The sequence below is a fragment of the Nyctereutes procyonoides genome, unplaced genomic scaffold (assembly GCF_905146905.1).
Source record: "Nyctereutes procyonoides isolate TBG_1078 unplaced genomic scaffold, NYPRO_anot_genome, whole genome shotgun sequence".
Lineage (NCBI taxonomy): Eukaryota > Metazoa > Chordata > Mammalia > Carnivora > Canidae > Nyctereutes > Nyctereutes procyonoides.
Window position 1 is genome coordinate 58032810 of NW_026575126.1, and position 27511 is coordinate 58060320.

The 27511-nt window shown below is 43.2% G+C and overlaps 1 pseudogene; it reads left to right on the forward strand.

The window, feature by feature from the left end:
• LOC129519866 (tigger transposable element-derived protein 1-like) overlaps window positions 1-25606 on the forward strand; it is a 65651-nt pseudogene extending 40045 nt beyond the window's left edge.
• The last annotated feature ends 1905 nt before the right edge of the window (window positions 25607-27511 follow it).

The following is a 27511-nucleotide window of genomic DNA, read 5'->3' on the forward strand; positions in this document are numbered from 1 at the left end:
TGAAAAGACAGTACAAAGAGCCTAGTGCTCCCCAGCCCCACATCCACATCCTAGCTTCAACTCATTGTTTGCAAGCTCAGAGCTCTTGCAGAGATCTGAAACTTGGGGGAGACACAAGGGATTCAGAGAACCAGCCCATATCACTTATTTATCCCCCCAACCATTATTGAAGAGTATTTAGCAAGTGTATTTCCTGAAGGCCGTTCTCCTTGTAAGAAACCCCATCGGTGGTTTAATTAAGCTTACATAAATACTAAATGGGATTCAACCAGAATGGGGCTTGCTGATTTGTTGTGTTGAAATAAATCCTTGTTTTGTTCTAATTGAATAGATTGAACACAGACTATATTTGTTCTTATCCTGAAGCCACTTTCATGGGAGCGATAAACTGGAAATGTTATCTGGCTTGATATGCCAGTTTTCCTGGGAAAATCACTCTGCCAGTGGTGAGAGAATGGAGGAGCTAAAAAGATCTTTGTTTTCAAAGTCATATGTCGCAAGCCAAGGAGACTTAAAAAAGAATCATGGCCACTTAGCAATGGTAAGGTTATGGCAAAACAAGCACGCCTCGTGTGTCTGGCCAGTAGTGTTGAAAATTAAAATAACCATCTTGATAAACCAATCTGAAGATGTTAAAAGAGCACTCCAAGATTGCCATAAAGCTTCATGGTTTTACCCAGGAACTCCACATATGGGAATCAAATCCAAGGAAAGAACTACAACCTGGAAAAAAAAAAAAACTGTATGTGTGAAGATGTTCATTGTGGTGTTAGTTATAGCAGTAAAACAAACACAAAAATTAAAATCACAAAGAAATGTTGCAACAAACCCAAAGAAGAAATGATGTCAGTTATGACACTTTCTCCATAGAATATTATGCAGCCCTTAACATGATGATTACAATGATTATGTGGAAGTCCATTTGGAGTATAGTAGTAAGTTAAAAAATAAATCTAGGTACAGGTATACACTATAAATGAATTTAGCTTTAAACAAATATGCCTCTCAGTCTGAAATAGCCAGAATAGGCAAACTCATAGAGATAGAAAGATGGACACAGTGTTTGTCAGGGCTGGAGGCAGAAAAGAATGGGTAGTGACTGCTAATGGATATGGAGTTTCCTTTTGGGGCTGATGAAAATGGAGATACCAGTGGTGGTTGCACAACAGTGTGAATGAAATAATGCCACTAGGTTGTACACCTAAAATGAAAATGGCTACAATGGTTAATCTCATATCTCATATTTTGTGTGTTGACCACAATTAAAAAATAAAAAGATACAACAAAGGATGAAAAATGAAAGAAGTACCCCCAAAAAATCTGAATAGTAGTTATTTTAGGACAATGGAAGCATTTTTCCATGTTTTTGAAGTTTTCTGTCATGTTCATATGAAGGGAAAGCAGAATCATACAGTATCAGAATCCAGCCCAGAATGCTGGAGGTGGGGAGCCCTCCATCCCCACCCCACTCCCAGACAGTGCAGAGGGTAACATATAGCACTGAATATATATTTTAGAAAAGAAAAAAAAAAGATCAAAACTCAACAGTCTAAGCTTCCGCCTTGGGAAACTGGATAAAGAAGAGCAATATGAACCTAAAGCAAATAGAAATAAATAAATAATACAAATGAGAGTGCAAGTTAATAAAATAAAAAATGGGAAACTGATAGACAAAAGCAATGAAACCAAAAGCTGGTTTTGAAAAGGTCAATGAAATTGATAAGCTACTAGTCAGGCCAACCAAGAAGCATACAAAAGACACAAATGAAAGAGGAGACATCACTACTGATCCCATGGACATTAAAAGGATAGTAAATGAATATTGTGGACATCTCTGTGCCCCAAATTTGGTTACATAAATTAGTTTCTTGAAAGACATAAACTATCAAAGCTCACACAAGGATAAATAGATAATACAAATAGGCACATTTCTATTAAAGAAATTGAAATTGTTGTTAATAACTTCCCTGAAAAAAGGAGGCCAGATACAGATGTTTCCACTGGTGAGTCTATCAAATATTCAAGGAAGAAATGAAACCTGTTCTCTCCATTGTGTTCCAGAAGGTAGAAGGAGAGAGAACACTTCCTGACTCATTCTATGAGGCCAGCATTACATTAATAACCAAACCTGAAAAGAAGAGAAAACTGCACATCAATCTCTCTCATGAACCTTGATGCAAAAAACCTCAATAACACACTAGAAAATAGAACCCAACAGTTTATGAAATTAATTATACACTATGACCTAGCAGGATTTATTTCAAGCTTACAAGGGTGTTTCAACGTTGAAAATCAAGTAATGTAATCATATCCTTCTCAGTAAGAGAAGAAAAATCCTATAACTATATCAATAAATGGAGAAGAAGCATTTGAAAAATCCAATACCCATACATAATTAAAGCCCTCAGAAAACAAGAAAATTGACAGCCATTCATAATACAAACTCTCAGAAAACTTCAGCTTGATAAAAAAAAAAAATCTAAAAAACCCTACCGTTAACATCACACTTAGCAGTGAGAAAATAGATACCTTCTCCTTTAGATCAGGAACTAGGCAATAATGTCTCCTCTGACGACTCCTATTCAACATTGTACTGGAAGTTCTAGCTATGCAATAACACAAGAAAAGGAAATAAAATATGTAGGTAATGGGAAGGAAGAAATAAAATGATGCCTGCTTGCAGATAACATGATTATCTATGTAGAAAATCCGAAGAATCTGTTAAAAAAACTTGTGGAACTAATAAGTGGTTATATCAAGGTCATAGGATATAAGATTAATATCAAAAGTCAATTTTCCCTATATTCCATCAACAAACAGTTGGAATTTGAAATGCAAAGCAAACTACGATGTTGCTTCAGTACCCCCCAAAAATGCTTAGGCATAATTCAAGCCAAATGTGTATAGGACTTATATGAGGAAAACCATGAAACTCTGATGACACAAATGAAGATCTAAATAAATGAAAAGATTTTCTATATTCATTGATTAAGAAGACTCAATATTGTTAAGATATCAATTCTTCCCAACTTAGTTCAATGCAATCTACTGAATGCAATCCCTGTCAAAATCTTACCAAGGCATTTTGTAAATATTGACAGACAGATTCTAAATTGTATATAGAAAGGCAAGAGAAAGACTATATTTACTGGCATAATTCTGAAGAAGACAAAGTCAGGGCGCTGATACCACCGGACTTTAATAAGAGTTATCATAAAGATAAAATAATCATGACAGCATGAGGTTGGTGAAAAATATAGGCAAATGATCAGCAGAATAGAACAGAGAACCCAGAAGTAGATCCACATACATATAATGAACTGATCTTTCATGAAGGAGCAGAGAAAATTCAATGGAGAAAGGATGGATAACGTTTTCAACAAAAGGTGCTGAAACACTTGGACATCTTATGCAAAAAAATTCACAAAAATGAAACAGATCTTAAATGAAACTTGCAAAATAATAAAATTCCTAGAACAGGAGAAAATCTAGGTGAACATGGGTTTGTTGGTGAGTTTTGGGGTAGAACAGCAAAAGTATAACCTGTAAAGGGAAAAATAGGTACTTTGGACTTTATTAAAGTTAAAAACTTCTCTCTGAGAGAGACACACTTAAGAGAATGTGGAGAGGCACCTGGGTGGCTCAGTTGCTTAAGCATCTGACTCTTGGTTTTGGCTCTGTTCATGATCTCAGGGTCCTGGGATTGATCCCAGGACTCCCTGCTGGGTGGGGAGCCTGCTTCCCCTCTCTCTCCCTCTGCCCCTCGTGCACTTGCACTCTCTCTTTCTAAAATAAATAAATCTTTGATAAAAGAAGAGAGAATGTGAAGGCAAGCCATAGGTTGGAAGAACATATTTGCAAATCACGTATCTGGTAAAAGACGTTTGCCCAAAATACACAAAGAATTCTTAAGAAAAGAGAGAGAGAGAGAGAGAGAGAGAGAGAGAGAGAGAGAGAATTCTTAGAACTCAATGTGAAGAAGACTAACCCAAGTAAAAAATGTGAACAGAGCATTTTTTTGGATGGTGAAACTATTTCATATGATACCAGAATCATGGGTATGTGTCATTATGTGTTTGTCAAAATTCATAGAAGTATACAGTACAAAGGAAGAACCTTGATATGAACCAAGGACCCTAGGTAATAATAACATAATAGTTGTAATAAATACGCTACAGGAATGCAAAATGTTCATAATGGGGAAAATGAGGTGCTGAGCTGAGGGAGAGCGGGGTGGGGTGGGGTGTGTATGTGGAACTCTGTACGATCTGCTCAACTTTCTGGGAGAGCTGAAACTTTCCTAAAAATGATGTCTATGGGGCATCTGGATGCCTCAGTTGGTTAAGCACCTGCCCTCAGCTCAGGTCATGATCCCAGGGTCCCAAGATTGAGCCCCGCTTCAGGCTCTCTGCTGAGTGGGGAGCCTGCTTCTCCCTCTCCCTCTGCTGCTCCCCCTGCTTGTGCTCTTTCTTTGTAAGATAAAGAAATGAAATATTTTTTTAACAAAAAGATATCTGTTAATGTTTTTTTTCTTTTTTAAGTTTGTCATGGCTGCTGAGGTAATCCGTACCTTAATAGGGGAACCTCTCAGCAGATGGGGCAAAGTCTCATTGGAAAGGCAGCCTTCCTCCAAATTCATTACTATTGCTTCTCAGAGCTCTCGTTTGGTGGCTGAATCACCTTGCCATGGCTCCTGCTACCTGATGACAAAGAGCTGCCGTGGTCATTCTGATCAGTTTGGCAGTCATCAAGGTGAGCCACCTTACAGAGCATTGGTCAGGCTTGCATTTTTGGAGTCAGTCTCCCTGGGTACACTCTTGGCTCTACCACTTGCTAAGGGGACGAGGCTGAGTTTTCAGAGACGACGTGGGGAATGGTGAGCACGTACCTCAAGGTTTGTTGCAAGGATTAAATGAGCGAATCCCTGGTTCTTCGTAAGTGTTCAATAAATGTGAGCTGCTATTTTTATTATTTATTTAAGCCTTACCCAATGCTCACATCAGTGAGGGGAAAGATGAAAGATTGCAGCTCAAATTATTTCTGGTCTGTCAAAGTGCATAAAAGAGAAGCCAAGATAGGATGCTTGGAAGCTGTGGAAACACTGCCCAGAGGAAAATAAAAGGAGAGACATACAGATCAAAATGGTTTGAACTATCCTCTGCCCTTTATCTGGGTGCCTGAAATAGCTCACCCCAAATCTTTTTTAATAATCCCCTTCTGTAAACTTGACCGTAGCTTTGTGCTTTCCTGGGCAGAAAATGCGATCAAGTCTGAGACCTTACCTCTGAGATTTTTAGTGACCCCCCCCACCCTGGCCCTCCTGCCTCTTAAACCAGAATCAGGAAGGACCAGGGCCCTTCACACAGTGCTTCCTGACTGTGTTCTCTTTTGGCATTTGTTTATCTTTTGCTCCACATGCCTGGGGCCCACCGCAGGGAGAAAGAACACTTCCGCCAAATAAATAACATTGCTGTCTTATGCTTTGCTTGCTAGTCAACTGTTGAAAGAACCAAGTTTCTTCACTATGGGGAAGCTTAAAGCACAGAAATTGCTTTCGCTTAAGCTTAATTTCATAGGACTTTGGAGGGGCCCCAAAGGACTCTATCCTACATGGTACCAGATCCCCTCTGCAGACGTATTGTCTGTTTCTTGTCAGTTTCTTGCCTTTCATGTTTGAGACTCGCTTCTGTTCTCCAGATCTCTGCAGCGTCTTTTGCAGCCATGATATACCCTTAACTCAGGCTAAGTTTCCTGCAGACTCCTTAACTGTTGCTAACTTGCTGTGTACTCTCCTTACCCTGCAGGGAACCGAGGGCAAGAGCTGACGTCCCCTAGTTCTTGTTATTCCTCTTTCATTGCCTGCCTGCATTTATTGCTAAAAACAAGAAACAAAAAACAAAACAAAACAAAACAGAAAAAGCCCATAAAAACCCTTTTGTCTCTTTCTTCTTCTACCTTTTCTCTCATTCACTATTGGATTTCACACTCCTACGTGAGGCATGTGCTTTATGATATGCGCACCATCTCCCTAAATTGTAGAACAAAAACCAAAAAAAAAAAAAAAAGACATTTGCTCAAACTGACATTTTCGTCTCAGCTCACTCATTTGAGAATGACAGGCTGTAATTTGCCAACAGGTTCGCATCCAAATGCATAGGTTAGTGCTGACATCATGTGATTTTTTTTTTCTACCAGAGCTATCTCCGGCTTGTGTGTGCTACCCGGCAGGGCATGGTTGGGTCAGCAGATACCGCAGTGGAAGAACAAGAAAGAGAGGAAAACAGCTCTTGACTTCCCTAAGCTGCTTAATGCACCAAACAGGATGATACACTGAGGTCTCTGGTGGTGCAGGTGGGTGGGGCAGGCCGTGCACGGGGATGGATGCTACGTTGGTCGAAGCAAGCTGGTTTCCTCCTCTGTTCATTCACGTTGGTGCAAACACATTTAACCTCTGATGCTGTGGGTAAACAGACTCCGTAGCCAGGGAAACCAGGATCAGCTCCAGGCTCCAAAGACCCAGGGCAGCCAGCTGGGCAAGGTGAGAGAGGAAATGTGGCTAGGAGAGCTCTTCTGCTCTCCTGTGGTACTCCCTTCTCTGTTGGGGAGCTTCCTTCCCTGTCAAGACCTGTGTCCACTCGCTACCTTGTCAACCCACCTGGCCAAGAAGGGACTGCATTGACTTTACCCTTTCCCCTCCTTCTACTTCTGTGGCTCTGCTGTGTGTTGCTTCTTTTGCTAGTTATAGTCTTACTGGTTCTCCCAGCCACGGTCTCTTTGCTAGCAAATTCTCCTAGTTCCTGACATACCTCTTCCTGGAGTTTATTTTGTGATGTTTGCCGGTGAGCTCACTTTCAGCAATTGTGCTCATGCCTCCACTAGGGAAGGATGCTGCAATCTGGCTTCACAGTGGCTTCTGCCAAGAGATTCCACAGTTCCTGGCTAGCTTTTCCATTAATTTCATGGCTTGGAGTTTCTACTCCGTTAGAGGATTAGAACTCAGGCTTATCATCTGTAGTCCATGCAACCAGGGTTCTAATTCTTTAGGAATAACTACCTTCCATTAGCGACATCCTGGGCAGACATTCTCTGCTGGGCTCCATCCTGGGACTGGAAGGCACCTTCTCATCCTCTCATCCCTGTTTACAGACTTCGCATATCTCTCCTGGCGCTCTACTTCATTCAGAAGTCCCCACACCTGCTCCTTGCAGCCCAGAGAGGTCCCAGGCTTGACTACAGTTACTCTGAGAACATTAACATCACAGCCTCCAAGGCTCAGACTCTGCTTTCCGAGGAGCCTGTAGGGTCCCCATTGTCCCGAGATCCCTTGAAGACTATCCTTCCTTGCTTTGACATGGGGCTGCGTTTTCTTTATTCGAAAATATTTTCTCAAGGAATGTGACAGTTTTGAGCATGGAGAAAGGGTTTTACACAATGTTTTTGTCTCACCTCGTTCGCCAGGAGTGCTGCACTGATTTTCAGTACCTGCTTTCTGCAGCTTCTCGTGATCATTTTTAAGCTGGTGATAACTTGCGGGTTTGAGACTGAACATTTAGAGACTTTCCTACCAGCCAGGACTCCAGGCAATCAGAGGCTTCGAACCCGTACTGTGGGGACTTTATGAAATTGAGAGACACCCAAAGATCCTCTCCTTGTTCAGAGAACCAAGATCCGGTGCAGCTTATGAGCATATAACTGAGCTCTGGACTTTTGGCCACTTCTAGTTCTGATTCTGTGGGCAGTTCCTTACAAGTTAGAGGAAAAATAATGGTATGAGGGTCCTGCACATGGCGTGGGATGTCCAACATCTGTGGGTTGACCAGGGTTAATGTGGGTCTTATTCCCATTGGGCACACTGTTCCCTGATAAATGCAATGCCTCTTTTTCTTTAAAGAAAAGTAATTTGGTGTTGTCATTTGTGGTTTTTTTTTTTTTTTTTTTTTTTGGCAGCTGATAGAATGAGTCAGTCCTCCTGGTCCAGAGCAGGAAGAAAACAGTACCAGACATCAGAATTAGGGATTACTATCTCAGCAGCCCACCTGAAGAATGATCCTTCTATTTATTTTTTTAAGATTTTATTTATTTATCAGAGGAGAGAGGAGAGAGAGAGAGAGAGAAAGTGAGAGAGAGTACGAGTAGTGGGGAGAAGGAGAAGCTGACTCCTCGCTAAGCAGGAAGCCTGATGTGGGGCTCAATTCCAGGACCCTGAGATCATGACCTAAGCTGAAGGCAGACTTTAAACCAACTGAACCACCCAGGTGCGTGCCCAGGAAAGATCCTTTTAATTGGCGGTGCCTTGAATAGCCAGTGGGTATAAAGTTACTGCCTTTTCCCCCTGCCAAATTGATTAGTACTCTTGGGCTATTAACCCATGAGTACTGCTCAGAAAGAACTTGCTAGTTCAGGTGGCATTTCAAGATCCTGCACTACACAAAGAGGTTTCTGGAAAGGGGACAGAGCATAGCCATAGAATACATCTCATTTTTTCTGCAAGGTGTCATAATGGGAGCAGTGGGTCAAAATCCTTGTTCCCTCCAGGAGCCTGCAGCATCCGTGATTCTTGGAGGAGAAAGGGCTTGGAGTGGTGCTGAACATCAGCTTCCTTGTCTTTTGTCCAAGCATCTCCCAGCGTGTAGAGGGAACTTTTGTTTACTGAGTGCTTAATCTCTGCCAGGCAGGAGTGATCCATTCTTGACACATCTGACAGAGTGACCTTTTAAAAGTGAAATCAGATCATTCAGTTCTCCTCAAAGACTATTCAAGAGGTGTTTTCTTTGTATTCAGAAAGACCCAACTTCTTATCCTGGCCTGATCTGACCACTGTTTTCTCAACTAGTTGGTAAGTGACCACAGCTCTGCTTTACTATAGTCTAGCTTTTTTCTGTTTTTTTTTTTCTTTCCAATTTTAGTTTCATCACATATATATTTTTTATTGTGGTAAGAATGCATCGTAAGATCTACCTATTAATAAATTTTTAAGTGTGCAGTGCAGGATCATTGACTACAGGCATAATGTTGTACAACAGAGCTCTAGAACTTATTATCTTGTATAACTGACACTACCCATTGATTAGCAACTCCCCATTTCCCCCTTCATCCAGCCCCTGGCAACCACTCTTTCGCTTCTATGAGCCTGAGTGTTTTAGATACCTCATATAAGTGGAATCATGCAATATTTATCCTTCTATGGCTGGATTATTTCACTTGGCATAATGTCTTTGACATGCATCCATGTTGTTGCATATAGCAGGAATTCCTCCCTTTAAAGGCTAAGGGGCTCCTGGGTGGCTCAGTCGTTTAAGCATCTGACTCTTAATTTCCCTCAGGTCATGATCTCAAGGTCATGAGATTGAGTCCCACATTAGGCTCTGAGCTGGACATGGAGCCTGCTTAAGATTCTCTCTCTCTTTCTCTGCCTTTCCCCATCCCACCCACCACCCCCACACCAAAAAGGAAAAAAAAAAAAAGCTGACTAAGACTGTATTGTATGCAGGTAACACATTTTCTTTATCCATCCAACTGCTAATGAACATTTAGGCTCTTACCATACCTTGTCTACAGTGAATCGCCCTGCCATGAACATGGGAGGGCTAATATCTCCTTGAGACCCTGATTTCAATTCTTTGGGATAAATACCTAGAAGTGGGATTACTGAATCCTATGGTATTTCTATTTTTAATTGTTTGAAGAACCTCTGAAGTGCTTTCCATAGCAGCTGCACCGTTTTGCATTTCTACCAGGAATGTACAAGGGTTCCAGTGTCTCTCCATCATCGCCAGCAGAAACTGATACGCATTTCTTCAGAGAAGATACATATTGGCCAACGGGTACATGAAAAGATGCTCAGTGTAACTAATCATCAAAGAAATGCAAATCAAAACCATAATGAGATATCACCTCACAACTGTTAGGATGGCTATTGGTTCTGTTTCTTGACATCTCCCAGCTTGTTCTGACCTCAGGACCTTGGTGCTTACTGGTACACGTTCCCCCTTAAGTCATTGTCTGGTTGGCTCTTTCTAGTCATTGGAATCTCAACTCACCTCAGATTTTATTTACTGAGAGAAGCTGACTCTGACCACCCTATCAGAAGTAGCTCTTCCTTTTTTTTTAATTTAAGATTTTATGTATTTATTATTCATGAGAGACACAGAGAGAGGAAGAGACACAGGCAGAGGAAGATGAAGGCTCCCTACAGGGAGCCTGATGTGGAACTCGATCCCGGAACCCCAGGGTCACTACCTGAGCTGAAGCCAGATGATGAACCACTGAGCCCCTCAGGCATCCCAGAAGTAGCTCTTCCTATCACTAATCACTCGGCCTGTTTTATTCTCTTTCTAGTTCTCATCATTGTCTGTGGTCATTCTCTTCACTTATTTGTTCACTATCTCTCTCCTCATGAGCACAAAGGTCTTATTGTCTTATTCACCACTGTATATCCTGTCCCGTCCTTAGTAAGCGTAGTGGCTAAGCACATGGCCTCCATGGCCAGCTATCCCGGGCTCAAATCCCAGGTCTGCAGTTCACTCTCTGTGTGGCCTTTCTCCTATTACTGAAACTCTGTGCCTCACTTTTTTCATTTGTGATAATAGTAATTCTTTCTTCATAGAGGTGTTCTAAAGATTGAAAGACTTAACGTAGGGGAGCCTGGGTGGCTCAGTCACTTAAGCATCTGCCTTTAACTTAGGTCATGATCTCAGGGTCCTGGGATCAAGCCTCACGAGGGGCCCTGAGTTTGGTTTCCTGCTCAGCAGAGAGTCTGTTTTTCCCTCTTCCTCTGCCCCTCTCCCCCTCTCTCTGGCTCATGCTGTCTCTCTCAAATAAATAAAATCTTAAGGTAAATAAATAGATGGAAAGAAAGAAGGAAAGGAAAGGAAAGGAAAGGAAGAAAGAAAGAAGAAAGAAAAAGAAGAAAGAAAGAAAAAGAAAGAAAGAAAGAAAGAAAGAAAGAAAGAAAGAAAGAAAGAAAGAAAGAAAGAAAGAAAGAGTCTGGTGCATAGTAAGTACCCAGCGAATGCTAGTTATTATCATTGATCACAAATGGTAATAATGAAATGAATTAATGAATTAATCAATCAAGCATTTCCTATGTCAATTTCATTTACTGCCCATGGCAAACATGCTTATATGCATTTTATGAGTGATTTTAAGAAAATCACCTGGATTTTTACAGTCATAATGACTTGGAGCAAGGATTCCATCCCAAGTCCTCCTGACTCCAGATGAAAAGCACTCTTCCCATAGACCATGCCCACTCTCCTGCCTCCCTGGTCACCTGTCTCTGTGTTGCATCTTGGCCTTGCCCGGGGTTGGTTGTCCTGAGAACTCTAGCTCTCCATGTCTCACTAGCCTGTGTCAGCCTGTGCCTTGATCTTGAGTTAATGCCCCCCTTGCTCCTGGGTGTGCTATGCAGTATTTGCCGCTCTGATCTGTTCATTCTAGCAGCTCTTGATGACTCTCAGCAAGGAGTAACAAAAGGAAACTGTAGAGATGATCACCTCCTTGGTTCTTACACCGTCTCTTACTATGTAAATCGAAAAAGCAGCAGTGATTCCCCTTGTCTCCCAGCCTCGTTGGCTCTATCATTACACTTTGGTGTAATGATACCCCGTAAGGTGGCAGAAATGGCCTCACTGTTTCTGTAGAGCTGTCTTCCAACTCCGCTTCTTCTCGGTTTCTGCATTCGGGAGAACGTGGGAAAAATAAAAATAAACATTTCTCCGGGAAGAAAAAAGTCTGAAGACTTCATATCATGTTGGAAACTGTGACACCGGTTTTTGATCTAACCTGGCTTCCATAATTCATGAACTCCCAATCAGGCCCGTATTCCAGCATTTGGTTTGGTATGTATTGTAGGAGAATACTTGCAATTCAGACTTCTCTACAAGCTCTTGAGATAACCGTTGCAAGTGTTCCTCTGTCTCCTTGTGCCTATACCTGACGTCCTCCAAACTTTGGTCTACGTCGTGTCCAGTTCAGCGCCTTGAGTGAACCAATATGGTAGACACGAATACATAAAATTCCTTGGGAACAATGTTGAACGTTATCTTACTACTAAAATATAGCCATTTGCAGAGTGTTCATACTACTTAATTCTTCCTGAATGTGCTATTGGGATATGAATTTATGTGTATAACATCCATCATTTGTTCCATTCGCGATTCACTCCACAAGCACTAACTGAGGGCCTGCTGTATGCCAGGTCTTGTGTTGGACTCTGGAGACACAACAGTGAAAAAAGATATATTCCTGTAGGGAATATGGGAATAATGAGTCTAATGGGTCTGATAATACGGGTCTAATAAGGAAAGAGACTGGTGCAGGACGATACATCCTGGATGCGACGAGTGTGCAGAGTAGTGGTAGTAAGGAAAGAGGCTCCCAGGACAGCTCCTGGACTGCTTGTGGGGATGCATATCCCACCTTTGGATCCTCAACATTATTTTGGGATAAGGACAAGAAACCCAAAGACTTCCCTATCTTCCTTTTTTGGCTGACAGTGAGTTTTTCAGACTCTTCCAAAAATACTCTTCCAGTCCTGGCTCAGTGCTGCCTATAGATTCCTGCCTTGTTCTCCTCGTCTGGGTCAGCTCTTGGCTACTCCAAGCTATCAGGCTGAGGATCTCTTACTATGGTCACAGGCACATTCAGGCTGATGGGTGATGCACACTGAAGCTGTCCGTTCAGTGGCAAGGGCTAGTTTACCTGCTTTCCACAGCCCCGGTGGGTGGGAAAGCCATGTGATGTGTTCTGCTCCTGTGAGTTATAAATGAATGGTCAAGGTTTTTCTTTTCTGAGCTGCTGGTCTGAGCCACCGAGCAGCTTGGTACCTGCTGGAAGCAGTGAGAGCAATGATGAGCCATCTTCAGTTTCTGTAGATTCTGAGCCATGTCTGGATCTGCTCAGGAGGGATGAGGGGAGTAAATAGGCCCAGTAGGGAGGGAGGGCAGAGGGCTGTAAGGCTGTGAGTGCTTGTAAGGGTTCTGCTGGGAAAAGACCTCCTTCCAGTGTGGAGGTAAGGGAAGAGGAGCCCCTGTAGAGAGGGGCTTGGGGTCCCCAGGGGAAGAAAGGAGGGCCAGGAGCACTGCAGTGGGAGCTGGGTAAGGACACTGAAGCACTCCAGGTGGCAGACAGACAGCTGGAGGCAGAGCTTGGAATAGAAGTCACAGGAATAAAAATGGAAATAAGTCATGCTCAGAAAAACGGAGAAGGCAGCAGCTGTGGGGAGAAAATCCCAGGACCATCTTTGTGTCTCTCATCTTTCCAGCGGGTACCTACAGACCACAGGACGGCAGCTGTGAATGAAGGGGGCTGAGAGTGCCCTGGGCTCTTGGCGATGCCCGCAGGAGCCCTTGTAGTCAATTCCACTCTGAACCCAGAGTCCCAAGAGTTAGCAGGTGTCTCAGCGGGGGGCTGTCCCTGCATCTTTTGCCTCTTGTCTTTCCATCACCTCATCACTGCCCGGCCTTCAATGGGGCCTCAGACTCCTGGGGCTCAGTCTCCCTCTCCCCTGCCAGCCCCGCCCACCCTCCCCCAGGTAGGACCAGGCAGCCAGCCAGTGTTCAGGCTCTTTGGGTCCTAAATGAAAGAGTATGAACGTGGCATCCCTGCAGGGCAAGGGTCTGTCATCTTTGTAAGACTGTCAAAGGGTGCAAGAGTTGCTTGCACCTGTTCTGAAAAAGAACTGCTCATGGCCCTGGTGCCATCTCTGCCACTCCCCTTCCTCAGGGGAGTGCACCTCCACCTGGCTTCCATTATGGACTTTCCCCATCATTGTCCCCATTGTCCCTGCCCTGCAGGAGCCCCTCTAACTCCCACCAGCAACAGCTTATTCAATTCCTCATGCTAATTCTGCTTTACCAGCAGATTGAAAGCTTCTGGGTCCCTCCTCTCCCTCCTAATCTTTCATTTTACTGACCTGACTTCCTGCTGCATTCAGCCTGGACTCCTGAGTTCAATTACCTAATGGTCCTTTCATGGGCATCTCCTATTCCCCAGAAGCCTTGTCTTTGTGGCAGATGCCTGGGAGCGAGCAGGATGGTGCCCTGCGCCCATATTCAGGGTAAAATCTCACCTGGACACCCAGGGCATCTCAAATAATCCTGTTACCGACTGTGGCCATCACTTCTGCTTATTTATCTTGGGAAATCCTCCAAGACTGAGCCACCAGTCCTCAAATCCCCTTATGTGATCCTTCAGCCAACCCCCTTCTCAAGGAGTGGCCTTGTCTTTTACATGGAAAGAGAAGCCTGTGGGAATAAACTCTCTCCGACTCCCTGCTTGCTCTGCTAACTGTAGCCTCCCTTTGAGGCATCAGAGAAGGAAAATGCTCTCCCCAAAAACCTTCAGCTCGCGAACGCCTGTGAGAATGTTCTGCTTTCTCCTGCCATCTAGAAATGCTTTCTTCTCTCTGTTTATTGTAATTATTGCGAGTAGTAGTATTGTTGGTAGGAGTACTAATTGTGGTGGGCAGCCTTCATCAGTCATTAAAACCACGAGTATTGTTGAGTAATTCCTATGGACCGGGTCTTAAAATGTAACCTATTGCATAGTGGGCAATGAAGTGAGCCTGGAGGAACTGGTGTCATTGCACAGCTCCGCAAATGCACAACCACTAGGTCCTCACAAGCGTGCACGCACCATATGCTAACTCGTGCTCCCAAGTGCTTGTGCGTGCACGTGCATGCCCAGGTACCCGTGTCTGCAGAAGCGCAGATCAGCTGCAGATGTGGGCTCGTGTGCAGATGTGCACGCACGTGCAGCTGCCCATCCCTTCCGTCCTGTGTTGTCTGCCACCGATCTTCCAGATGCCTTCCCCAGATGACCAGCGCACATGGCCTGTGAACGGAGCTGCACAAGGAACTGTGAGCAACAGGCCCATTAATTCATCAGGCTCTCACGTAGGCACTCACATTAGAGCAAATGGCTTCTGGGGGCTTGGGCAGGGCTGCATTTATGTTCTGCAAATGGCCATTAGCCCCGGATGGGAGGGTGCCCACGAGGCTGCATTAGCGGGCCTTTGGTCAGTGTCTCTGCCTGGTGCAGTAGCAGAATTAGCATGTGGCTTATTTATGGGCCAGTTATCCTTTAGCGGGGTCCCAGTTTGGCCCTGGGATAATGAGATGGGTCTTCAGGGAGCATCCGACTCTCCCCCACAGCTGAGGGCGGCTCGGAGGAGCTTGGCCTCTTAAGTGGCCGGTGATGGAGTGGAGAGGGTGCTGACTTTAGCACGTCTACTTATTTCGGAGCTCAAGTGCACAGTGCACGCCCCCACCCCCCACCACTGACATGTTTGCAGGCCAAGCAAGCAGTCAAGGGGTTTGTGTCACAGCTCTGCTGGGCAACCTTAGGCAAGTGGCTTAAACTTTCTAAGTCCCCGTTTCCCCTCATGTAAAATGAAGACATACATTTGGTACACTTGACATTAACCTCCTCTGGGCTCGGGGACTGTGCTAGTTTTTAGGCTAAGAGGGAGACAGAAGCAGATGAAGTTTCTGTTTCCCATGAACATGGATTAAAACAACAACAACAACAACAACAACAACAACAACAGCAACAAAAAACCCCACAATGGATCACTAATGAATGTGCAGTTCCGGCTTGGAAGGCAAGAGGCAAGGCCAGATGTCAAGAGGCAGTGTCCTTGTCCAGAGGCTCTGAGATCTGAAGAATGAGCAGGTGTTAATCCGGAAGGGAGTGGGCAGGGGTGGGCAGGGCTTGCCAGGCAGAAATGAGCAGCTGTAGAAAGGCCTGGTAACCAGAGGGGATACGATGTGTTGCAGAAACTGAGAGAGGGCTGGAAGGCCTGGCATGCCAAGAGGGAGGGCTGGGGGGGGGTGGGGGGAGGTGGAAAGTGGGTCCTCAAGGAATTTGTACCAGGACACCTTGTTTCTGGATTTGGCCCTTATCATAAGAAAAATAGAAAGCCGTCAAAGGTTGTAACCAGAGGAGAGACTCGTTAATATCTGCATGTTGAAAAGATGGCTCTGGCTGCAGTAGGGGTGCTACCTTGGAAGGGGACCAGGAGGATGTTGAGAGACTGGTTGAATGGTTAGTGGTGTAGAAATGATGGAAGTGTGTCCTAGTAGGGAGCAGAGGACACAGTGAGGGGTGGGATTATGTGATTCATTGAACAGAATTTGGGCCAAGAGGAGAGGCGGCTGCCAAAAGTGCCTCCTCTGTTTCCTGCTCATTCTTCACAAGGCCACTTCAGAATTAAATGAACTCATTTGTGGCCCATGTCTGGCACATCGTAGGTGCCCAATACATAACACTTCTCATCCCCCTGTTTCCATAAGTTTTTTTGCCATTTGATTCCCATAGACTCTTTCGAGGAGGGCTGGGACTCTCATCCTTGTTACCTTCTAGAATGTTCTAACCTTATCATTTTCTAATTCAGCCATGAAGTGCCAAGCGGCAGCTCTGGCTTGGCAGGGCTGCCAGGGAGAAGCCGGGCACAGAGCACACACAGTGGGATGCTCCTTGGCGGCTGCCCCCTCCTCCGAGAGCCAGCCAAGTCCCCTCCCTGCTTAGCACAAAGAGGAGGACACGTGACAGGCAGGCACGGGAAGGGAACAGAAAACAAAAGAATGAAGTAGGAAACATATTGGGCTTTGTGGACAGAAGGAACCACCCACTTTCTACTGTGTGGTCATGGGCAAATCACTTGACCCCCCCCCCCGGAAGCCTCCAACTCTCTCATCTGTAAAATGGGGCTAATGGCACTTCCCTCATTGGAGTTCCTTTGTGAGAGTAAATGGGGATTCTGTGATAAAATGGTTTATAATGTACAGCGTGGCAAAAGAAACAGCTCTCGGGGTGGCTTTCAATTCAGTCCAACCTGTGATCCGACTCAGATTTTACCACTTCTGCCCCAAGAAGCTAGCTACCACTAGCTTCTCCACACCTTAGAGTCCTCCCCCTGCAAACGGGAATCATAACATGTGACTCATGGGACTGTTGTCAGAATGAAAAGAGAAAAGTGTCTGGGTCTCTGACCTCATGAAACTTAGGTTTCTAGAGAGAGAGAGAGAGAAATTAACAACCATATACAGGCCTACCATGTTATGGTGCTTTGCTTTTTTGTGCTTTGCAGATCCTTTGTTTTTCACAGGTGGAAAAGATTTGTGGCAACGTTGCATTTTGCAACTCTTTTGGTACCAGTTTTTTCCAACAGCATTTGCTCAGTTCATGTCCCTCTGTCATGTTTTGGGCATTCTCAGAATATTTCAGACCTTCTTGTCATGACTATCTTTGTTATGGTGATCTGTGATCGGTGACCTTTGATGTTACTACTGTCAGTGTTCGGGGACACCACAAACCACACCCATATTAGAGAACAGACTTAGTCCACAAAGGTTGTGTGTGTTCTGAATGCTCCACTGACCCACCCCCACTTCTCACTCCTTATTCTTTGAGACACAGCAATGTTTAAATTAGGACAATTAATACCCTACCAAGGCCTCTCAGTGTTGAAGCGAAAGGAAGAATCACGAGTCTGTTGTGTTAAAAGATAGAAACAATTAAGCTTAGGTGAGAAAGGCTTGCTGAAAGCCAAGAGAGGCCAAAAGCTAGGCCTCTGGTGCCACACAGTTACCTAAGTCATGAGTGCAAAGGAAAAGTTCTCAAAGGAAATGTAAAGTGCTATTCCTATGAACACAAGAATGGCAAGAGAGAGAAACAGCCTTATTTCTGATACAGAGAAGGTTTGAATGGTCTACATAGAAGATCAAACCAGCCACAACATTCACCTAAGCCAAAGCCTAATCCAGAGCCAGACTCTGACTCTCTTCACTTCTGTGAAGGCTGGAAGAGGCAAGGAAGGTGCAGAAGAAAAACCAGGCTAGCAGAGATTGGTTCAGGAGGTGGAAGGAAATAAGTGGTCTCCATAACATCAGAATGCCAGGAGAGGCAGCAATTGTTGATGTGGAAGCCATAGCAGGTGATCCAGAAGATCTAGCTAAGATCATTAATGAAGAGGGCTACACCAAACAACAGATTTTCAGTGTCGACAAAACAGCCTTAGAATGGAAGAAGATGCCATCCAGGATGTTCATAGTTAGGATGAATCAATGCCTATGCCTGGCTTCAAAGGACAAGCTGACTTTCTTGTCAGGGGCTAATATAGCTGAGGACTTTAAGCTGAAGCCCATGCTCATTGACCATTCTCCAAATCCTAGGGCCTTTATGAATTATGATAAATCTGCTCTGTGCTCTATAAGTAGAACAACAAAGCCCGATGACAGTGCATTTACAACATGGTTTACTGAATATTTTAAGCCCCCTGTTGAGACCTAGTGCTCAGAAAAAGAAATGCTTTCAAAATATTATTGCTCGTTGACTATGCACCTGGTAACCTAGGAACTCTGATGAAGATGGACAATGAGATTTATGTTTTCATGCCTCCTAACACAGCATCTGTTATGTAGCTTATGGACCAAGGAACGAGTTTGACTTTCAAGTCTTATTATTTAAGAAATCCATTTCATAAAGCTATAGTACCATGGTCATTGATTCCTCTGATGGATCTGGGAAAAGTCCATTGAAAACCTTCTGGAAAAGATTCACCATTCTAGATACCATGAAGAACATTGTGATTCACGAGACTAGGTCAAAATACCAACATGGAAGAAGTTGATTCCAGCCCTTAAGGATGACCTTTAGGGTGACCTCAAGACTTCCATGGAGGACATCACTGCAGATGAGGTGGAGATAGCAGGACAACTAGAATGAGCAGTGGAGCATGAAGATGAGACTGCATGGCTGCAATCTCATTATAAAAGTTTGACGGATGAGGAGTTGCTTCTTAGGAATGAACAAAGAAAGTAGTTGCTTGAGATGGAATCTACTCCTGGTGAAGATACGGTGAAGATTGTTGAGATAACAACAAAGGATTTAGAATATTGCATACATTTAGTTGTAGGATTTGAGAGGATTGACTCCAATTTTGAAAGAAGTTCTGCTGTGGGTAAAATGCTATCAAAACAGCACTGCATGCTGCAGAGAAATCATTCATGACAGGAAAAATCAATCAATGTGACAAACTTCATTGTTACCTTATTTTAAGAAACTACAACAGCCACCCCAAACTTCAGCAACCACCACCCCAATCAGTCAGCAGCCATCAACATTGATGCAGGACCCTCCCCCAGCAAAAAGATTGTGAGTCTCTGAAAGCTCAGATGATGGTGAGCATTTTTTAGCAATGAGATATTTTAAAATTAAGCTATGGACATTTTTTAGGCATAATGCTATTGCACACTTAATAGAATACAGTATAGTGTAAATATAACTTTTCTATGCCTGGGAAGCCAAAAAGTTCATTTGACTTGCTTTATTGTAATATTTGCTTTTTTCGGAATGCCTGCAGTATCTCTGAAGTATGCTTGTAAGTCAAAGATCATTTTACAGAGTGATTCATGCTCTGAAGAAAGGAAAACAGTGTTTGGACATAGAGGGACTGCCCTGGGTGGGGTGGTCACAGTGGGGGCCTTCCTGTGGCCATGACCCTTGAGCTTATATCTGAATGTAAGAAAAGGCAATGACAAAACCACCTAAGAAGATGATTCTTTGGTGTGGCTGCTCATTAGAGTTGCCTGGAATCCCCTCTAGCCCAATTGAAATGGTATTATTGGAAGCAGAGCTTAAACATACATATTTTTAAAATTATGAAGCTTTTTATTTTTTAATTCCAATATAGTTAATATACAGTGTTATATTTGTTTCAGGTGTACAGTATAGTGATTGACATACATCACCCTGTGCTCATCATGGCAAGGGTACTCCTTAATCCACATCCCCTATTTAGCCCATCCCTCACCTACTTCCTCCCTGTTGACCATGTTTGTTCTCTATAGTTAAGAGTCTGGGTTTTGGTTTGTCTCACTTTCTATTTTTTTCTGTTGCTCATTTGATTTGTTGCTTACATTCCACATATGAGTGAAATCATATGGTATTTGTCTTTCTCTGATTGACTTATTTCTTTTAGCACTGTACTGTCTAGATCCATGCATGTCATTGCAAGTGGCAAGATTTCATTCTTTTTTATGGCTGAGTAATATTATATATATTAATATATATTATACATATATATTATACATATATATATTATACATATATATTATACATATATATATATTAATATATATAATATTACATATACATCTTTATCCATTCATCCGATGGTCGTTTGGACTGCTTCTATAATTTGGCTATTGTAAATAATGCTACAATAAACATAAGGGTGTATGTATCCCTTTCAATCAGTGTTTTTGTATATTTTGGGTATATATTCAACAGTGTGTTTACTGGATAATAAGATATTTCTATTTTTAACTTTTCAAGGAACCTCCATACCTTTTCCACAGTGGTTGTACCAGTGTGCTTTCCCACCAACAGTGTGTGAGTGTTCCTTTTTCTCTACATCCTCACCAACACCTTTTGTGTCTTGTATTTTTTATCTTAGCCATTCTGACAGGTGTGAGGTGGTATCTCATTGTAGTTTTGATTTGCATTTCCCTAATGATTAGTGATGTTGTCTGTTGGCCGTCTGTATCTTTTTTGAAAAATGTCTGTTCATGACTTTTGCCCATTTTTTAATTGGACTACTTGGTTTTTTTTTGGATGTTGACTTGCATAGGTTTTTATACATTTTGGATACTAACCCTTTATCTGATATGCCATTTGCAAATATCTTCTCCCATCCAGTATGTTTTCTTTTAGTTTTATTGTTTATGCCCTTTTGCTGTACAGAAGCTTTTTTATCTTGATGTAGTCCTAATAGTTTATTTTTGCTTTCATTTCCCTTGCTTCAGTAGGCATAGCAAGAAAAATGTTGCTACAGCCAATTCAGAGCAATTACATATTTATTTCTTAAGGCTCCAGGTGATTTTGCTGCACAGTGAAAGTTGGGAATGGCTAAATACCTACAATATGCGAGGTACTGTATCTAAAGGCCCTAACATCTAAGAGCACCCTGTGTTAGTCTGATTGGGATGCCATAACAAATTGCCACACATGGGCTTACACAATGGAAATTTATTTCCCCACTGTTCTGGAGGCTGGAAGTTGAAGTTCCAGGTGTCTACAGGACTGGTTTCTCCCAAGGCCTCTCTCTTTGGCTTGCAGATGGCCACCTTCTCATTGTGTCCTCATATGGTCTTCTCTTGGTCTTGCGGTCTACATCTTAGTCTTCTCTTCCGTAGTTAAGAGTCTGTTTTTTGGTTTGTCTTTCTATTTTTTTCTGTTACTCATTTGTTTTGTTGCTTACATTCCACATATGGGTGAAATCATATGGTATTTGTCTAGTTATATTGGGTGAGGCTCTACCCATATGACCTCATTTAAACTTAGTTTTTCCATTTATTGGCTCTGTCTCCAAATATAGTCAATATTCAAGGTACTGGGGTTAAGATTTCATTATATGAATTTAGGGGAACACAATTCAGGCCATAATATACCAAATAGGTACAGATTTCTTTCTTGATTCTAAGCTTCTGAGTTTCTGATTTCTCTACTTTCGTACTCTTCATTCCCCCTCTGTATGGTCCTAGGTGTACTCTTCATTATCAGATCATTGGTTTCTAAAAGTTTGAATTTAAAAGCTTCCAAACGGGGTCTTGGTTAAAGTCATTATTTTCCAGGTGGAGATTGAGTGGTCAGAAGAGGACAGAATTTGCTCAATTCCTCACAGATAAATGGCCCAGAAGTAGGTCAGTGCTCCAGTGTTGTTGCTGCCACCAGATGCAGAGGGGAGAAGAAAACTCTGCTACCCCAGTGCTGCCTCTAATTATATGACTTTGGGAAAGCTGAGCCATGACCTTCAGTATGTAAGAAGCAGATAATAAAAGGATGATCATGAGAAATGCATGGTATAATGAGAAGGCTCCTCCCAGTAACAAGCATATGATGTGTACTGTTATAACCTATATTATATATATTACATATTATATATATATATTATAACCAGCACTGTGTCTTGTGATGAGCACCAAGGCCATCATGAGAGGGAAGGAGTTTCTGGCTTCTTCGGGTCTCCAAGTCTGGTGCCTTGGTGCTATGTGTGAGGCTAACTCTGGGTTGTGGAGGGTTGCATCCAGGAGAGGATGCTCAGGGTGGAGGAGACCTAACATCAGGTGATCTTGTAGCTGCCATTTTCTCAAGGATAGTGGCCACCACAATTCTGGACAAATTCTGCCTCCAGGCTATTGTCAGAACCCAACTCAAGTCATGTGTCATGGGGCACTGTCACATGGGATTTGCACAGGACCCTGTGGGATTCTCTCTGACATCTTGGCTGGCAGGCTCTCTCCAAGGGAGATGGAAGGAGAAAGTCTGTAGCTCAGTGGGACTGTGACACCCAAATTTAGCCGTATCTTAAGGCTCCCCTTTTCTCTGACATTCTAGAGGGTGAATGACCAGGTCAGCAGAGAAAAAAGAGTTTATCCTTCCTTCCTTCCTTCCTTCCTTCCTTCCTTCCTTCCTTCCTTCCTTCCTTCCTTCCTTCCTTCCTTTCTTCTTTCTTTTTTTCCTCCTTTCTTCTTTCTTTTTTGTAGGAGTTTCTTTCTGAAAGGCACAAGAAGAGAACGGACTACATTTGTAAGCTTTTCTGATGAGATCATCAGAGAGAAACTTCTGCTAAGCAGTGAACTCACAAATGGCGGTTAGGGGTTTCTGGGAGCCCAGATAAAGCATAGAGAAAATTGAGATTTTCTAAAACACAGTTCCACTTCCACATGGAGAATGGAATGAAACCTAACATCAAAAGCAAGAAAGAATGTGGATTTGTGTGCAGGTCCTGTTTCCTATGGCCCTCCCAACCATTGTCCATACCATAGGTCCATAACTATAGACAATAGACTTCCATTGTCACTGATGTCCTACTTCCCCAAGCCCCACCGTCTTGGTGGTTTTGTCTAGTTCCTGAGCCAGTCCTGACAAATACAAGAACTCCAGCCACAGTCTCAGCTCTATAAAGATGTTGGTCTTAAAGGAGGACTGCTGCTTGGAAAGTCATGTGCAGTCTCATAGAGGTCTTAACACTAAGTCTTGGCTTCCTCATACCTTCCTCCAAGCCTATCAACTACCAGACTATCTGACAACTTCCCCAACCCTCTCTCTGAAGCTTCCAAGCTCCTTTTTCCCTATAGGAGTCTGTACCACAGACCTTCCATCTTCAGAATCAGTTAGGCTTCTTTGGGATGCAAGCAACACAAAACTCAACATGTGGCTTGAACCATAAAGATGTTTAATCCTTTTTTAAAAAGTTATTTATTTATTTATTTTACATATAGAGAGAGTGCAAGCAGGGGATGGAGCAGAGAGAGGGGGAGACAGAAAATCTCAAGCAGATTCCCCACTGAACACGGAGCCCGATGTGGGGTTTGACCCCACAATGCTGAGATCATGAGCTGAAACCAAGAGTCAGATGCCTAGCCGACTGAACCACCCAGGCACCCCACATTCTATTCCTAAATCCAAGTCCAGGGGTAAGAAGTGCCAAGATAACTCCACAGCTCAGGCATGCCATCTACGACTGGAGCTATTTATTGTGCTCCACTTTCCTGGGGATATTGGTTTTTCATCCTGATGAGTGTTTCCTTGTGGTAGTGAAGTGGCTATCCTTGCTCTAGCCATTGCTTCTTCACACAGCAGTACCAACACAGTAGCAATAACAGAGCTCTAGCTGCATGCCAGCCTCCTCTCTCTTTACTTTAGATGTAAATTTTCATATAAATGTATAACATCACTATATATACAAAGAATGCATAAATCAAGTATGCATTGAATGGCTTTACACAGAGTAAACCCAGACATGAAACAAAGCACACAAACCACAATACAGAATATCACCAGCACCCCAGAGCACCCCTGGCCACCTTCTAATCTCAGAGGCCCCCAAAGGAAATTGATAACCTGACTTCAAATACCATAGGTGAGATTTTCCTTTTTAAAAAGCTTTATATAACTGGAATCACACAGCATGTACTTGGAGACAACTGTCCTCTTTTGCTTTGTGGGATTAACTTACACAGTTGAAAGTAGGCATAGCTCGTTCATGGCCATTGCCATATAGTGTACCATTGCATACATATGCCAGAATTTATTTACTGCATTGTCTATGGCTATCTGAGCTGCTTCCAAGTTTTGCAGGTCATGACTAGTGTTGCTATGACCCCTCATATGTATTTTTTGGTAAATATATATCATATGCATTTGTGTCGGGATAACCTAGGAGTGGAATGGCAGGGTTATAGGATTGCCTCTCTGTTTCCATGGATGAATGTCTTTCCCACAAGTGTTTACTTGGTTCATTACAAGCCCACTCTGAAGATATTCCTTAGAATATCTTAGAGATATAATTTGTTCCCTGGAGCTGGGTACAATGCAACTTGATCAAAATCAGTCGTCTGATTATGAAGACACAGAAATGTTAAGTGGGTACCACTGCACTCTGCTATCTCCTCCTGATTGTTAGCTCAGGATCTTCTAAGAAATGTGAATTTGTCTAGAATCATGTCAGTGCCACTCACATGGACATCCTCCCTCTTACCCCTCCTGGCCTCCAAGTGTGTCTTGTTCCTATCACTATCTACCTGCTTTCCATCCTGGTTCTGTCTCCATTGCCTACTTTTCTCTGGAGCCATGACCGAGCTCTTCCTTGACAGGTAGGCCTGAGGATGTTGTCAGTGGAGAATAATAAATATGGACCAACATTCACTTGCATGCACCTTGTCTCAAGTTATCAATTCTATCCCATCCAGTCCCTCTTCCATTAGTGAATTTTCTAAGAGCGTCTATTTCAAGATCCCAGTGGGAATGATCTTTTTTTAAGAGGCACAATCTTCTCTTCATATCATCAGGCTAAAGATTCTGAACAATCTAAGGCTGATTTTAGGGCAGTTTTGAGTAAGTTAGCATGGGATTTCCCCAGAGTTGGAGTTCAGTGTAGTATTTTAGGAGAATCTTAATACTGCAATAAGGATGGATTGACATTGCGTCAGTTTCTATTCTCATTACAATAAAAGAGTCAGTGTGGTATTAGAATTTTACTGCCTGCAACGTTTGGTGAATTACAGGGAGGTCTAATATGATTTCCCACACTATATTCTGTTTAGATTGGCAGGTTTCTCTGGGCGTTTCTCAATAGACTGATAAAGCACTAGACAGGGGATTAGCTCTCTTGGAAGCTAAGAAAAGAGGTGATCGGGGTTGTTTATAGCTTGTGGGGATGGATTCTGATGGAAGAGCCCAGAGAGAGTGCAATTTTCACAGCATACAGAATGCCAAGGACTCAAGTTGCATATTATAGGATATGGTCTCACTTCATGGAATAATTCCCTGGGGACCCAGGACAGGAAGAACCAGAACAGAGAGACTAATGGATCTCCTCTTGGGACGACATCATAAGGAGAAATAAATCACACCAAATGTCTCTCAAGGGGATCGATTATTTTTTTTCCTTCCAAAGAAAGGCTTCAGATTCAGATTTAACTAACACATATTAGCACCAACTCCGAGCGCTGTGAACAGTGACCGTTTCATCCCAGACTCCCACAGTCCTGCTGAAGAAGCCATCATTGCTATCCTCTTCCTCCTCAGCATCGTTTAAGATAAGGTTTCCTGGAAACAGACTCTAAAAGGCAGAAGGGTTACACGGGATTGCTCTCTGGAGATACACACCACTAAGGAAACTGACGAGTTGGGGTTGTGCAGAGAGAAGCTGACCTACCATGTGGGCCCAACTGAGGACTCAGCGGCTCCCCTAGGGAACTCAGGAGCGGGATGGCCTTTAGAGTCATCTGAAATTGACAACAAAAGCTGCTCCTCGTGTCCACACATTAGTCATTCATTGGCTGGGGCCACCCCATAGAAGAGATGTAATCTTGAGTGGAGAAGACAGAGCCATCAATAACCCATATTCCCAGCACCTGGAAGATCAGTGTATCAGGCCTGAAGAGGGGATCTGAGTGGAATATTATACTAGGCATCAATGAATAATCAATCTAGTGGTTATCATTAAATTAATTAATCCATTCATTGATTGTCAGTGATAATCACCATCACTATCATTTAGCAGAAGAGGCTCAAAAGAATCGAGTGACTTGCCAAAGACCACATAGCTGGCAAGCAGACCATCAATTACTCTGATTCTTGGGTCAGTATGCTTTCTCGTCTCTGTGCACTGCCTCACCCTCCATTTCTTTCAGGAGTCCGACTAAGGTTGGAGTATGATGAGGTAGATGATGAAAGAATGAGAGGCCCGCCATTAAGAAACAGTAACTCTGGTGGAAGGTGTCTAGGAACACCTTCCATTCAATAACACCAGTGAACACCTGCTACATGCTGGGTATTCCTCCTCATGGTGTGGAGGTTGATAGGAAGATAGAAAGGCTCCCTTTCTCATGGAAAGCTTATTCTGGTCAAATAAGTTTGTCATTGAGACACCTGAATGGCTCAGTTGGTTAAGTGTTTGACTCTTGATTTCAGCTCAGGTCATGATCTAAGGGTTGTGAGATTGAGCCCCACATTGGGAAGGGAGGAGTTGGGGTTGTGCAGAGAGTTGGGGTTGTGTACTCTGGGTGTGGAGCCTACTTAAGATTCTCTCCTTTTGCTCCCTGCCCCCTCCCACCCCCCACCGAAAAAATGGGTTTATCATTCAGGACACTTAGAAATCCAGGATGGAGAAAATCAGGAGTAACTGAGATTGGTTGAATGGACATGGTGTCTCATTTGAGAGAATGATAAAGATTCTCATTGTATAAGTTGGGGCTATATTGTATTTGGCTATAGATAATACAACACTCAACTGATAATAAGGTGGTTTATTATTCCTCCGTTCCTTAAAAATACAAGTATTTTATTGAATTGAATGTAAGGGAACACCAGAGTAGGCAAGGGCATATTATTATATGGTGGATGTGCAGCTAGACAGAAATTCCTACACCACCATGGGTAACAGACTTTTGTCCTCTTCCCTCCACCTCAGACTGGATTTTGGTATAGTTTGGTTTTTGGTTGATGTCTGATTTCAAATGAGGGAAGTGGGACGTTAATAGCTGAAGGCAAGCCAGCCATCCAGTCCATCCATCTCATGTAGGTGCACTTGAAGGAGTATGTCCTCTCGTCAGAAACATGGCAGCATGAGGCACCTGTGTGGCTCAGTGGTTAAGCATCTGCCTTTGGCTCAGGGTGTGATCCCAGGGTCCTAGGATCGAGTCCTTCATCAGGCTCCCTGCAGGGAGCCTGCTTCTCCTCTGCCTATGTTTCTGCCTCTCTTTCTCTGTGCCTCTCATGAATAAATACATAAAATCTTAAAAAAAAGAAACATGTCAAAAACATATCTGGGAGCGCTGATTTTAATTAGCGAGAGATGGGGCTGTGCCCAGGTTTTCCATTTGGTCCTGCCTTCCTTCAAAAAAAGATTCCTTTCATGTGATTTCCCAAGATGTGTGTCCACATATGCCTCAGTCATCAACATGCCTCAGTTTCCAGATTTGCACGATGGATTCTTCTT